This window comes from Dromaius novaehollandiae, chromosome 5 (assembly GCF_036370855.1).
Source record: "Dromaius novaehollandiae isolate bDroNov1 chromosome 5, bDroNov1.hap1, whole genome shotgun sequence".
Classification (NCBI taxonomy): domain Eukaryota; kingdom Metazoa; phylum Chordata; class Aves; order Casuariiformes; family Dromaiidae; genus Dromaius; species Dromaius novaehollandiae.
In genome coordinates this window covers 54215619-54227162 of record NC_088102.1, presented here as the reverse complement: position 1 = coordinate 54227162, position 11544 = coordinate 54215619, and the positions used below count along the sequence as shown (strand labels likewise).

General features: G+C 42.5%; 1 long non-coding RNA gene across 1 annotated transcript; it reads right to left on the bottom strand.

Annotated features, from left to right (window-relative positions):
* Window positions 1–329: 329 nt before the first annotated feature.
* LOC112979967 (uncharacterized) lies at window positions 330–11232 on the bottom strand. Its single transcript, XR_003258311.2, has 5 exons — window positions 11033–11232; window positions 7215–7310; window positions 6280–6330; window positions 6078–6177; window positions 330–1079 (listed from the first exon to the last, which is right to left on the bottom strand). It is a non-coding gene; the product is annotated as an uncharacterized LOC112979967 (long non-coding RNA).
* Between the last annotated feature and the right edge of the window lie 312 nt (window positions 11233–11544).

Here is an 11544-nt window from a genome sequence, read left to right as displayed (position 1 = left end):
AGGGCAGGCAGATTAATGAAATTAAAAAGTGGATTTCACTGGCAAAAGGACAGCGAAGACCCCTTCACAGCTGCAGCAATGATGCTAAATAAAAAAAAGTATTAATAATATTTCCTCTCATGCTCCTAAGTCATCTTCAAAAAATGCAAGGCACTAAACCCTAGATTAATTTAGAAAAATGAGGGCCTCTGTTGACTGTTATATAATGACATAAGACAGACTTAGTGGTGAGACAGTGTCAAACACGAGATTATAAAATCAAAAATTGATTTTAGTTTGCTGTTATTTATTTCAAAAATCACAGATATATTCACTATCTCTACAGCTGCTCCAATCAATCATTTTTATTAAGCCTTCCATTCCATTCATCCAAGTGCTTTGCTACCAACACTGTTTTAATACTATATATGTAATTTTCAACTGCATTGTGGGAAGAAAACAAATCTCAGCTGTTTTCTTAACACACTAAGCAGGAGGGCAAGAAAAGGAGATGAGAATTAGTACTAATAATCTTTGGAAAGGATGATTGTTCACAACCATTTAACTCATTAACAAGCCATAATTTAAACAAATTATGGCTTTCTATGAAGTCTCCTGTGCAAATAAGCATACTCATACAGGTGTCAGACTATTTAATTTTAGACAGAGAAAATCATGGCATCTATTTGCAATTTACGTAATAGTACATACACAAATCTTGAAAAATGCAACTTAAAATTCAGTGTCATGCAGAGGGAACAGAAAAGGCAAGAGGCATACACATTATTCATAATTTCCCTTTTGTACAGATTTTGCCATATGTAACCTAATTATGTAAACCTGCCATATGTAAACTGCAATAGCATCTATCATTACGGCTCAGAGACACATATTTCATTGCTCGACCCACTGTGTAGCACAGAATCAAACGACATTTTCAACTAAAAAATGAAAACCAAACCCTGCTCCACAGAGATCTCCTTGTCTTTAGCCAGAACTTGGCTGGTACTTCGGAGAGGACTCAGATCTCAGTGAAACTGTTTGTCAGTGCAGGGATGCAGAGCGCATAAAAACCCTGTTTCTCCTCAAGGCAGCAATTCCTGCAGCAAAAACAACAGAAATCTGGTCTGGAAGGATAAAACTGGTCAGTTTAGAAGCATTTTTCAGGAGCCTAAGACTCAGAAGCCAGGGAGCAAAAATAAAACATTTTAAAGTAAACAAAATCTAAACCCCACCATGATTCAAGCAAAGCAAAACAGATCCAATAAAACAAACAACCAAACAAAAATTTGGTGAGCCTGGCTTGTATTTTTATAAAAATGAGTAAATTGCCAATACTAAGCCAGTTGACTACTGCAAGCAGGACGTTAGGTATGACTCTTCCTACTTCAGTTAATTCATGCATGCTCATTCGAGTCAGCTAAGACATATCTAGGCCTTCAGCCTACAAACTGTAAAATCCCTGAAGAAGTGCTGCTGAAGCTTCCTGCTGAATGAAGTATTTGTAGGCAGTAAATAGCTAATGAAGTTATGCAATGATTTGCATCACATCTATGATCACAGCAATCATAACATCTATGCTCATATTGCTCAGACCACAGTATAAACAGGAATTATATACGATGATTCAGTGATTCTGGAGTCAGTATTGGCATTTGTGATCTTTGGGATACTTGATTATTTAGACCATTATACTCTACTGCCTACCCACATCCCTTTATGTGAAACCCTAGTGTGCAAATGCAAATTCTGACATTGCAGTTAAAATCCATCAGCTCAGAGAAATGGGGGTCTTACTGCTCCTCCAATAAATAAATTCTTTGTCCCACTTGCCTCCTTTTTCATCCACAGATTCTTCTAATGCCGCCTCTTTTTTGCACTGGTCTCCAACTTCCAACCTTGAAATCCAAGCTCCTCTTCCTCTTCCCTCTCCCCTTCCTCTTTGGACCAGTACATTTCCTGCGGTGGGAGCAGGATCTTGCACTGAGACCACACTAGAGCACACTGACTCTGCAGTCTGCTAGACATGAAGAAAACAATGCCCACAGGAGGATGAAGCCAACGACTGGGACTGTGTTAATGAAGGATCATTGCTGATATCATTCTAATGTTTAAATAAAGGCAGAAAAGATATGCAACCATATGCCCAAGGGAACAGAGCTGCTTTATAGAAAAATAAAGGAAGGGAGGAGATTAATAGGTAAGACTCAGTCTCTCATTACCAGACATGACTTCACCTACAGGCCTTCCTCTTGCCTCACAGCAATTGCACTGGCTTTCATAGCAGTTCATGCATTTCAAAGGGCCAACAGCATAAAAGGAATCTAAAAATAGGCTAGAGCCTGAAACTGAAGAGCAGATGTTTCACAAGCAATGAGAGAAGCAGCAGGTAGGACAAGAGCTCTCTAAGTATGCCAGACGACTTGTATTTTATGCTATTTACAGAAGTTCTTCTAGCATGTGGATATCTTTCAGAGGTAGAGTAACTGATAGAACTAGGACCTGCCACATGTTTGCTCTTCTGTCCTTACGCTGAGGAAGATTACTGAGAATCAGAACATGGACACATCTCAGCACTCTGTATTACCAGAGAGCCTGAAAGATCACCACGTACTGGAACAGGGGGCCTGAAGAAGCTGAGGTGGAAGCAGAAGTTCACCTGTCGGAGAAAGACACAGGTAGAAGAGAGACAATGCCTGCTGTGCTCTGTGACAGCTGGACCTGCGCTCTGAACGCAGATTTATGAAGTCTCAGTTGCAGAAGATGAACTTCCGGCATCCTACAGGTCCCTGGACATCTATGCTTCTTCCCCTGTAGAGAAGAAATCCCTTCCATCCAGATCAATGTTTGTTCTTTACTCAAATTCATAAAAAATGCTGACCACAACCTTGAAAGAGCTTGTACAGGCTGAGTTCTTCAGGTAGCTTAGAAAAATGGCTTGAAAACAGAGTGGCGAGCAAAACAGAGGAGGATTAATTGTGCTCAGTCCTCATTGTGTTAGCCAGGATGACAGCAAGTGGAAACCCACTGTGAAAGCATGTGCATGTGCAAGTACATAGATATTCCAAGTTAGAGCAGGTACTGGATTCAAGAAGACTGAGTGTGGGGAAGACACCTCTCAGAGCTCATGACTGTACAATCATTAGACAGCCAGTATGGACACATAAGGCCAGGAAGGAGATCAGAGGAATATCAAGCAGACTGCTAGGCCACTGACATAGTACATGGTATGAGAAAGGGTGAGAAAATCCTTCAGATTACAGAGCAAGACATGGCAGAGATGTACCAACACTCAGGCTACAGGCGAGGCTTGGTAATGAGGATTTCAATCTTATTTCTGTCAGCCACCTGAATTTATCAAGAATGCCTCATTTCTCACTCTCAAAATAAGCTGCTGCTGGCACAAGCCCACTCGGAGAACATCATAATGGTGACTACCTCTGGGAGAGCCCTAATTGCCATTCTGGCCAGCTGATCCTGCAAGGCAGGCTACAGGCAGCAGCAGCCCATAGTACACAGCCTGCAATGTCATCAAGGAATTCATGCAGCTTCCTGTGTAGCCAAAGACTCAGAGATGTGCCGTGTGTGAACTCTGCCCATGCGGAAAACGCGGTGGTCAGAAAGCTAATGGAGGATGACCTGTTGCATATCAGTAGGCAGAGTGCACCTGCTATGAGATGATGATGCGTGAGACATACTGGTATTTCATGAGCCTCTCTACTTCATTCCTGGGGACATGCTTCACTCTGTCTGGTCCCAGCACACTGGTCACCATTGGGAGATTCCTGTGGTAGTCATCGGCAAAGCCCTCGCTCAGAGGAGCTCGGCATGACCCAGCCTTACCTCCTGCTGTCTTTTCCAGGCCACAACGTGCTCTGTGTATGGGGGAGGAGGCAGAAGGGGTTATGTCAGATGGGACAGGTTTGGCAGAGTGTTGCCGCAGGACCTGCAGTGGTTGTGCTATTGAGGTGTAGCTATTATTCTTGCTGCTAGGCCAGGGAGCCTCTTCGCTTGGTAACTGCAGAAAGTAAAGAGAATCAGTAGCCTCTGAGGAGCTACAGAAAACTGGCAGCTTTGGCAGCATCATGAGGAGTCAGGGTGGATATCTGTGAGGAAAAGGAGGACAGGGATGGGGCAAGAGACGAGAAAGGATTTGGAAGAAGCAGGAAAACAGATGTTTGAAATGGAAAGCAACTAAAAATCCTTTTCTCCCTGTCACTGGAGGGAGGCATACAGGTGGAGGCTGCATTGCTCCTGGACTAAGAGGACCAAGACTTTCACAGTTCAAAATAGCTGAAGCCAACTCAAGTGTTACGCTGCTCAAGTAACACCTGTAGTGAAGAAGAGATGCTATTATCTGGGAAAAGGCAAAGCAAAAGGCAGCTTTCTGCAGTGCTCCTTTCTCACTCTTTGTCTCAGCTCTAGCCATGGAAGTTACCTGATACTTTGAAAGACCTTGCAGAAGTCTACCATGCAAAGGTAGAATTCATCCAAATAAATCAATTAAGAGGTCCAGATCTGAGCTAGTTGGATTAGACTTTCTTTTAAGTCAATGGACATGGTACAATTCATCATGCAGTAAAATAGAGAGCTAAAATAGCTAAAAATGCTGAATCCTCTCCATTAACTAACAAAGGAAGCCTAGTGTGCCCAGCTCAGCTGTAGATACATCCACCACAGGTTTTGAAGTGATGCAAAATGAATCCCACTGCAGGTTCCTGGCAGTCACTCTCAGTAGCAGAAACACCACCTTGATCCGGCTGACGTGACCCAGCACAGCTGCCCTCCTGTGCGGAGACAGCCTGCAGATCAGCTGCAGGGAGAAATTCTTGTGTTGGGTTTTATTGCCTTTCTCTGGCTGGCTACCAAAATACTTGAGTGCAAAGCCCAGGAACACACTAGTTAAGGTTGAGTTCTACAGCACAGCTACTCTCTCTTTTAAGCTGTGTTTGAGGAATATGCCTTTCCTGGAGATCAAATGTACCAAAAACTGAGAGCTTGCACTTCTGGCTCTGTATCCACAACAACACAGAACAGCTAAGTACGATGCATCAGATGAGTGGGATAAATTACTCTGTGGCATGGTACACTGTGCTGCCGGTCGTGCACGCCAGCCACCTCCTGCTGCAACGGGCAGCCTTCCTGCACTTAATCAAGAATCAGCCCTGCAGTCTTCTCCCAGGGCTAAAGCTTTAATGTGATCCAGCAAAGCAGGGGAGAGGAGTGATAGGGGGAGAGATGGTTGTGTTGTGATTATCTTCAAGGGAGGTGGTAAAGAAGAGAGAGGGTCCCTCCGTGTCAGGCCAGACCGATTTACAGACAGAACTGCGTTGCCGTGGCCTGCAGGGATCGTTACTGGCAGGAAACGGTAGTCTTTGGGGCTGAGAAACAAATCAAGTAGTGCTCTTTGAAAGGAAAACTCTCATAACTAAGAAGAAAGGACTTTCCCTTGCAGGGCCTGACATTATCAGTGGGAAGACTTGCATGAATCTGAAAGCCTCTTTCATCCACATTGTTAGCATCACCTCCAGAGAGCTAGCGGCAGGGGGAGGACAGCATTCACTGTGTGCTGCTGAACAGCCAAGAGAAGACAGGAAAATGGTTTGGGCAGCACAGCCTTACCCAGATGCCATACCTAACTTCTGTGTCAACCCCCAAAATAACTGATTTTGATCAAATCTTCTTCCAGCATTCCTCTAGTATCAGAGCATATTTCCTCATGACCAGTTCTCCTCCAAGACTACAGTGATAAGTAGTGTCATGTAAGTTCTGCTTTCACCACATGAGATGGATATACTTGAAAAGCACTAGGTTAATACTTAGGGTTGCCTGCCTCAACACCTTTTCCTCCAGCATGAGATGCACGATATTCTTGCTGTGTGCTAAGATTTTATTTTGGGTTATTATGCATAATACCTACCTGGTACTTTAGCTTTCCTTCTCAGCACTCCTACAAAACTGGCTGTCAGGAAACATACATGGCTATTGACTCTTTGCCTTCCTTTCTGTTCACATTTCCCTGCTCCCAGCCTCTGGACCATTCCTATCACCCAAGATAACCCTCAGTGAAGCACTTTGTAGCACACTGCTGAACTCACCGTACTAAATCCTGATGTTGTCCAGCTGTCCTTGGCTACAATGCAGGAATGAGAGAAGAGCGCTATGGGTATGATTGCAGAGACTTCGAATTTTACGTTCCTGTTTGTACACGTTTAATACAAAAATTTAGTCAAAGCTCACTTTGGAAATGCAAATAGTAAAATAAAGTTATAAATGTCTTATCATTGCAAAAAGGGATACCTTTTGGATGACTATCCCAATGACTGCTGTGTGGCTCCTTGATAATTAGTCCTACAAATACCATCATTAAACATTAAACTAATATAAAGAAAATGTGCAATTGAGCATGCTAATAATAGCACCAATCAGTTTCTTATACTGAATGTCTTCATAAAGATATTCTTTACAACACCTTTGGCACAACTGGGACCTTGCATAATTAAATCTGATTTCACTTTCTTACAACTGTAAGCATAACTGGAAATTTCTAATTAGTTCCAATTATTCTTTTCAGAAATGTGTTCTGTGCAGTATAATCTTGTATTCATCTAGCCAAATGGCATATGTATTTATTATTATTATCTCCTACTGATAGCTTTGTAGCTGAGACATTTTGACTGAGATAAATAACTACATGCCTCCCAACAACAACTCTTTGTGTGACATCTGCTTTGGGTGGTAAAATAATTTACTAAATGAAAGATAGTATTTAATGGAGATAAGATAATTTTCCTTTCTACTACTCTGAGTAGAGATAAAAACTTAGGCTGATTATCTTCTAAATCTAACTTTTCCCCCCAATAAAGCTTCTAATAAAGTGGCCTCAAGAGAACTTCTATTCTCTTTAATGAAAATTCCTCACCTAATTGTGCTTCCCTTCTGCTAGAAGGGAGAAGACAAGTAGGCTACAGTTTTTAATTTGTGGCTAGGATTTTATGGCTGGTTGACCATGCCCATTAACACTTCTCATGCCAGCTCAGTGAGAGAAGCAAGTACTGCAAGGCCAGTAACATCCACACTCAGGAAGCCCACACTAGTATCAGTAAAAAAGCATATATTGCTTTGTGTCACTGCTACATTCAGTGAGGTGCCCCAAACACAACCCCCACATATGTGCTACCTGCATCCTTGAACACATGCGGTGCCAATTGCAAGAGCAACTAGGCAGCAAATACCTCTATTTTCTCCACAAGCGTGCTCCTAGCTGAAAAACCCCAGATGTGGTCTTTTGCAGAGTTTACTCAAGCAGGAAGCAGAGGCTGAATTACTAGCTAAAAGGAAACAGACAAAAAGTCATAAATTCTAGAACAAAACACTGGAACTTATTTACTTCCTAAGAACCTAATGAACCACAAGAGCTCATAGGTTGAAAAGCAAATTAAATAAATGTCTTTCCCTTTTAAGATCTGGGGAATTACAGCAAGTGCAGTTGACTTTATGCTTGTCTTTCCTTATTCAATACAGGTACAAATCTGGTGAAATATAAAAGAGAAACGCCAAGAGAAACGCCAAGAGAAACCACTACTGAAATAAAATCAACATTAAATGAAGACGCTGGGACAGGTCGGGGACAAGTGCATACCTTCCTGAACTTCCCTGGTTTGTCCTTCATCGGTACATCAAACCTTTACGTGCCATGTTAGAGCACTCTGACAGCTATTCCGCCTATAGTGACAACAAAGCAGGACCCCCATACAGCTAAAAGGAAGAAAAACTGTTAAATAAAGTGGGTTACTATATTGTCTTTGCTTTAGCCAGGCTCTATTTTTCCTAATGAGCTTGCTGCAAGGAAGATCCAGGACAGATTAATGTTGTTGTTCCCCATGCAAGCAAGGACAGGCCACAGGTGCTCTTCCTGCGCAGCCCAGCAAGAACGTCGGCTGAGATGAAAAATTCAAGTCTGGCTGACTGCTGTGACTACCAGCCTGCAGGTCCATAGCAATGCCTAAAGAGCACAGAAATACTCCAGTACTCAGAAAAATCCTGGAAGGGAAGGAGGCAGGGAGGAGGAGAGAAGGCAGGGAAGAGGAGAAGGTAGGAAGGATGGATGAAAGCCCCAGTGCAGGGCATATATGGGGTGCTACCATATCAAAATATCTAGCCATACCTCTGTGATTTTGCAGGGTCATCCTTGTGGATGATGGGATCCACAGAGTTTGGTGGCCAAGGAAGCAGCTGGCAGGGAGGTACAGAGGTACTGGACCTCATGCCAGCTTTCTTCCAGGTTTGAACAGGACTTAACACCACAGCAGTGTGCATTTCATTCAGGGCCCTCACCAGTACCTGATTTAATACACGTTACTCGTTAGACATGATGTGCATATTATGTAAGTTATTTTGTCATAGCAGTGTTTACTGTTTCTTTAGTGTTTTACACTCACAGATGTAGGACAGGAGATGCCTTTGGAGGTAATTCTATCACACAAGAGTCTCTCAAAAGATCCATCAGCAAGTTAAAATTGAATTTGGAAATGCATTTGTACCTACCAAACATACTGTAGGGTCTCAATGCTATCTAGGTCAATGCTGTATCTGACTTAGTTTGCTGCTCTCTCAATACTAAGCCTTCAAAAATCCTAAATATAACACCAACATTTTGTTATTTAAATAAATAATGAGACCATTTTATCTCCTTTGAGGTTTTGGTGCACACAGGCTGTATATTCTTCATATTTTCTGGATTTTTTTCTGGACAGCCTGGAGCGTTGGAAATTTACTTTTGGGGGCAGGGGGAAAGGAAGCTAAAATTTTAGCTGTGCTTCAGCTGGAACATCAAGAAGCACACCAGTCGCCCCTCCCAGCATTTTTAGGTTAATGATAAAATCATAGCATTTGACATTAATTTGTTATCAAAAATTACATTTTTGTAGGCACACTCTCAGGCTGAAATATACTTGACAGAAAGAGTTTAGAACAGTTAGAAAAATTAAAAAGTTGAAATTTAGTGTTATCCATGATACTTTTGGGTACACACACTTGAAAGACAACCCCTTGATTACAAGAAAATTCTTTTGTACCAAAAATTACTTTTATATGCAACATAACAGAATCGAGCCCACAATTTTTAATATGTTAACTTCAAATACAATAGATTAAACAAGAGGTTTCATGTTCAGCATATAAAGCTCTCTATTCTAGGTCACTGACAGTAACCCTCCATTGTAAAGCAGTATTGAGCTTTAGTTTCATTAAAATATTACTTCTTCTTTTGTGTATTAAGGATGATTTCTTATCCTATTCTCTTTATCTGTTTGTATTTGGTGCAGCTGTTTCATTATTGATGTAAAGAAGCAATTCAAAATTTAATGATTAATTTTCATGTAAATCTTTCTTGTCTGAATAATTGATGGGAAAGATGAACATAGACATTTGGAGTCAACGGTTGTTATTCCTTTTCCTTTCTTATCTTTGTAGTAGCACTCTCCGCCAAGGCCCCTAGAGAACACACGTTTTGGGGGTAGACGGCTTGAATTCCCCATCCTCCTATCAATCCAGATGTGCAGTTATCTGCATACAAATCTCTACTTTGTCCTCCAAAATCTGTAAGTTCATCCTGCCTCACATACGGTAAGTATCCGACCTTGCGCAAAGCCCTCAGTCTGCCGCATCGTGAGGCACCCAGAAGGCCACGCGGCTGATTCTGCAACCTGTCTGTCTGTCCTAACGCCTCTCTACAAAGCTCTGAACCAGCAAGCGAGGCAGAAGGCCGGCTAAGGAAACGCCACTGCCGCGGTGCTCGCTCCGAGCCCTCACAGACCGCACGCAGTCGCCTTCTACTCCTTTAGGAGGATTTTCCTCTGCTCTGCTTGCAGCAGTTATTTCTGAAGATCCCAAACTACTACCATTTTCGTAACACTGCAAACTACTCCGTCTTTATCCAAACTCTTCCAACCCTGTTTTTCATTATTTGGTAACCCACAGATACATAAGAAGTGGCCCAAAAATGCAAATAAATCTCTGATGGCCCCAGTGGAGAAGCTATTGATTTCACTCTCAGATTGCTCTAGAACTGGATCCTCCAGGACATCCCTTGAGAGTGAAACACAATCTGTTCCACATTTTCAGTACAGCTCGTGTTATATAATTTTCACAGTAATTAATACATTTCAATAAACTTGTAGAATGACTTCCTTTCATAACATGTAAGTTAAAAGTTTCATTACAATCTGAAGAAAATACTCCAGAATACCAAACAGTTTATTTTGAAGAAGTTAAGTTAGCAGCTTCCTCCTACTCTGCACTGCTAACATTTTAATATGTAAGTATTTTGTTTGAATGTTAAATAGAACTGCAAGTTGTAACAGGGAATAAATGTTATAAAGATAGAAATCTCTATTGCCATTTAAGTGATAAGTTAGAAAAAATAACCATCTTTTCATGCTTGGGGGTATTTTTCCCTCAGAAGTCACTTTTTAATCTGATTTAAATCCAATTAAGTCTGAACATCTAAAATGAAGAACAAGTCTTTGAATTTATGTATAACCGATTTAACTAATCACTGTCTTACTGCAGAGCTACTAAGCAAACAAACTATGAAAAATAAATGTGAAATTAGACCCAAATCACAGAAAGCCTTGATTTTGTTTTTTAAATAAATTAATAATCATTTTGTACAAAGCATGGGCCTCTGTTTGCCACCAGCAAGTCAAAGTTTCGTTTGTTAGATTTAAAAACTAACCAGGCGAGGAGGAGTGTTACAGCTCAGGGACGCCTCTGCATTTTCACCTCCACACTCAGGACACAAAGCCCCTGTGGTCCTCAGCACACCCCCGCCCCGGCAGACCAGAGGCACCACGCTCACCGGGGAAGCTCCACTGCTTCGACAGCTCTGCGCTCATTCTCACCAGCCATGCACTTGGCGCTCTGCCTCTTCCACTGCTCCCACCGCCTGGCCCAGGCGTGCCAGGACCTCGGTCCCCCACTGCCGCCAGGGCAAAGCGCTGGCTGCTGCCCGAGGAGGTCTCCCCGCTGCCCCACGACCTTCTGCGCTTACCTCCAGAAGAAGGGGTTGGGCATCGGAGTCCACCGGGTGTGCGGCTCCGACACGGCAGGCATCTGGCGGCATCAGCAAGCTTGCAGACACAGGCTCCAGCGTGTTTGCCCAGTAGCCAAGCTACATGTCTCGTTAAGCAGCCACCTCCTGAACAGGCTGCAAGAGCTGAAGAAGAGATTCATTAGGGAGAAAAATCTAAAGGACAGGTAGGAAGCACTTCCCTTTCATCTTTCTGCTGCTCCGTTAGTTTCTGTTCTTCTTCATTTGCTAGCACTGACGTTGAATGCTAATCAGATCAGGCCTGAGCCAGCCTCAGGCTGCCATTTCCAGGTAATTAGTACAGGTATCCTCCACTTTACTCCAACTTCCTTATATACCAAGCAATTTTGGTAATCTAGCAGTATTTCAGAAGCATGTCTGAGACCTGGAAACATCAGCGCCTGCCAGATCTTATCTAAGTCGAAGAAAGAGTGCATTACAGTCATCACAACTGCACCATGCTCTATGCTCCA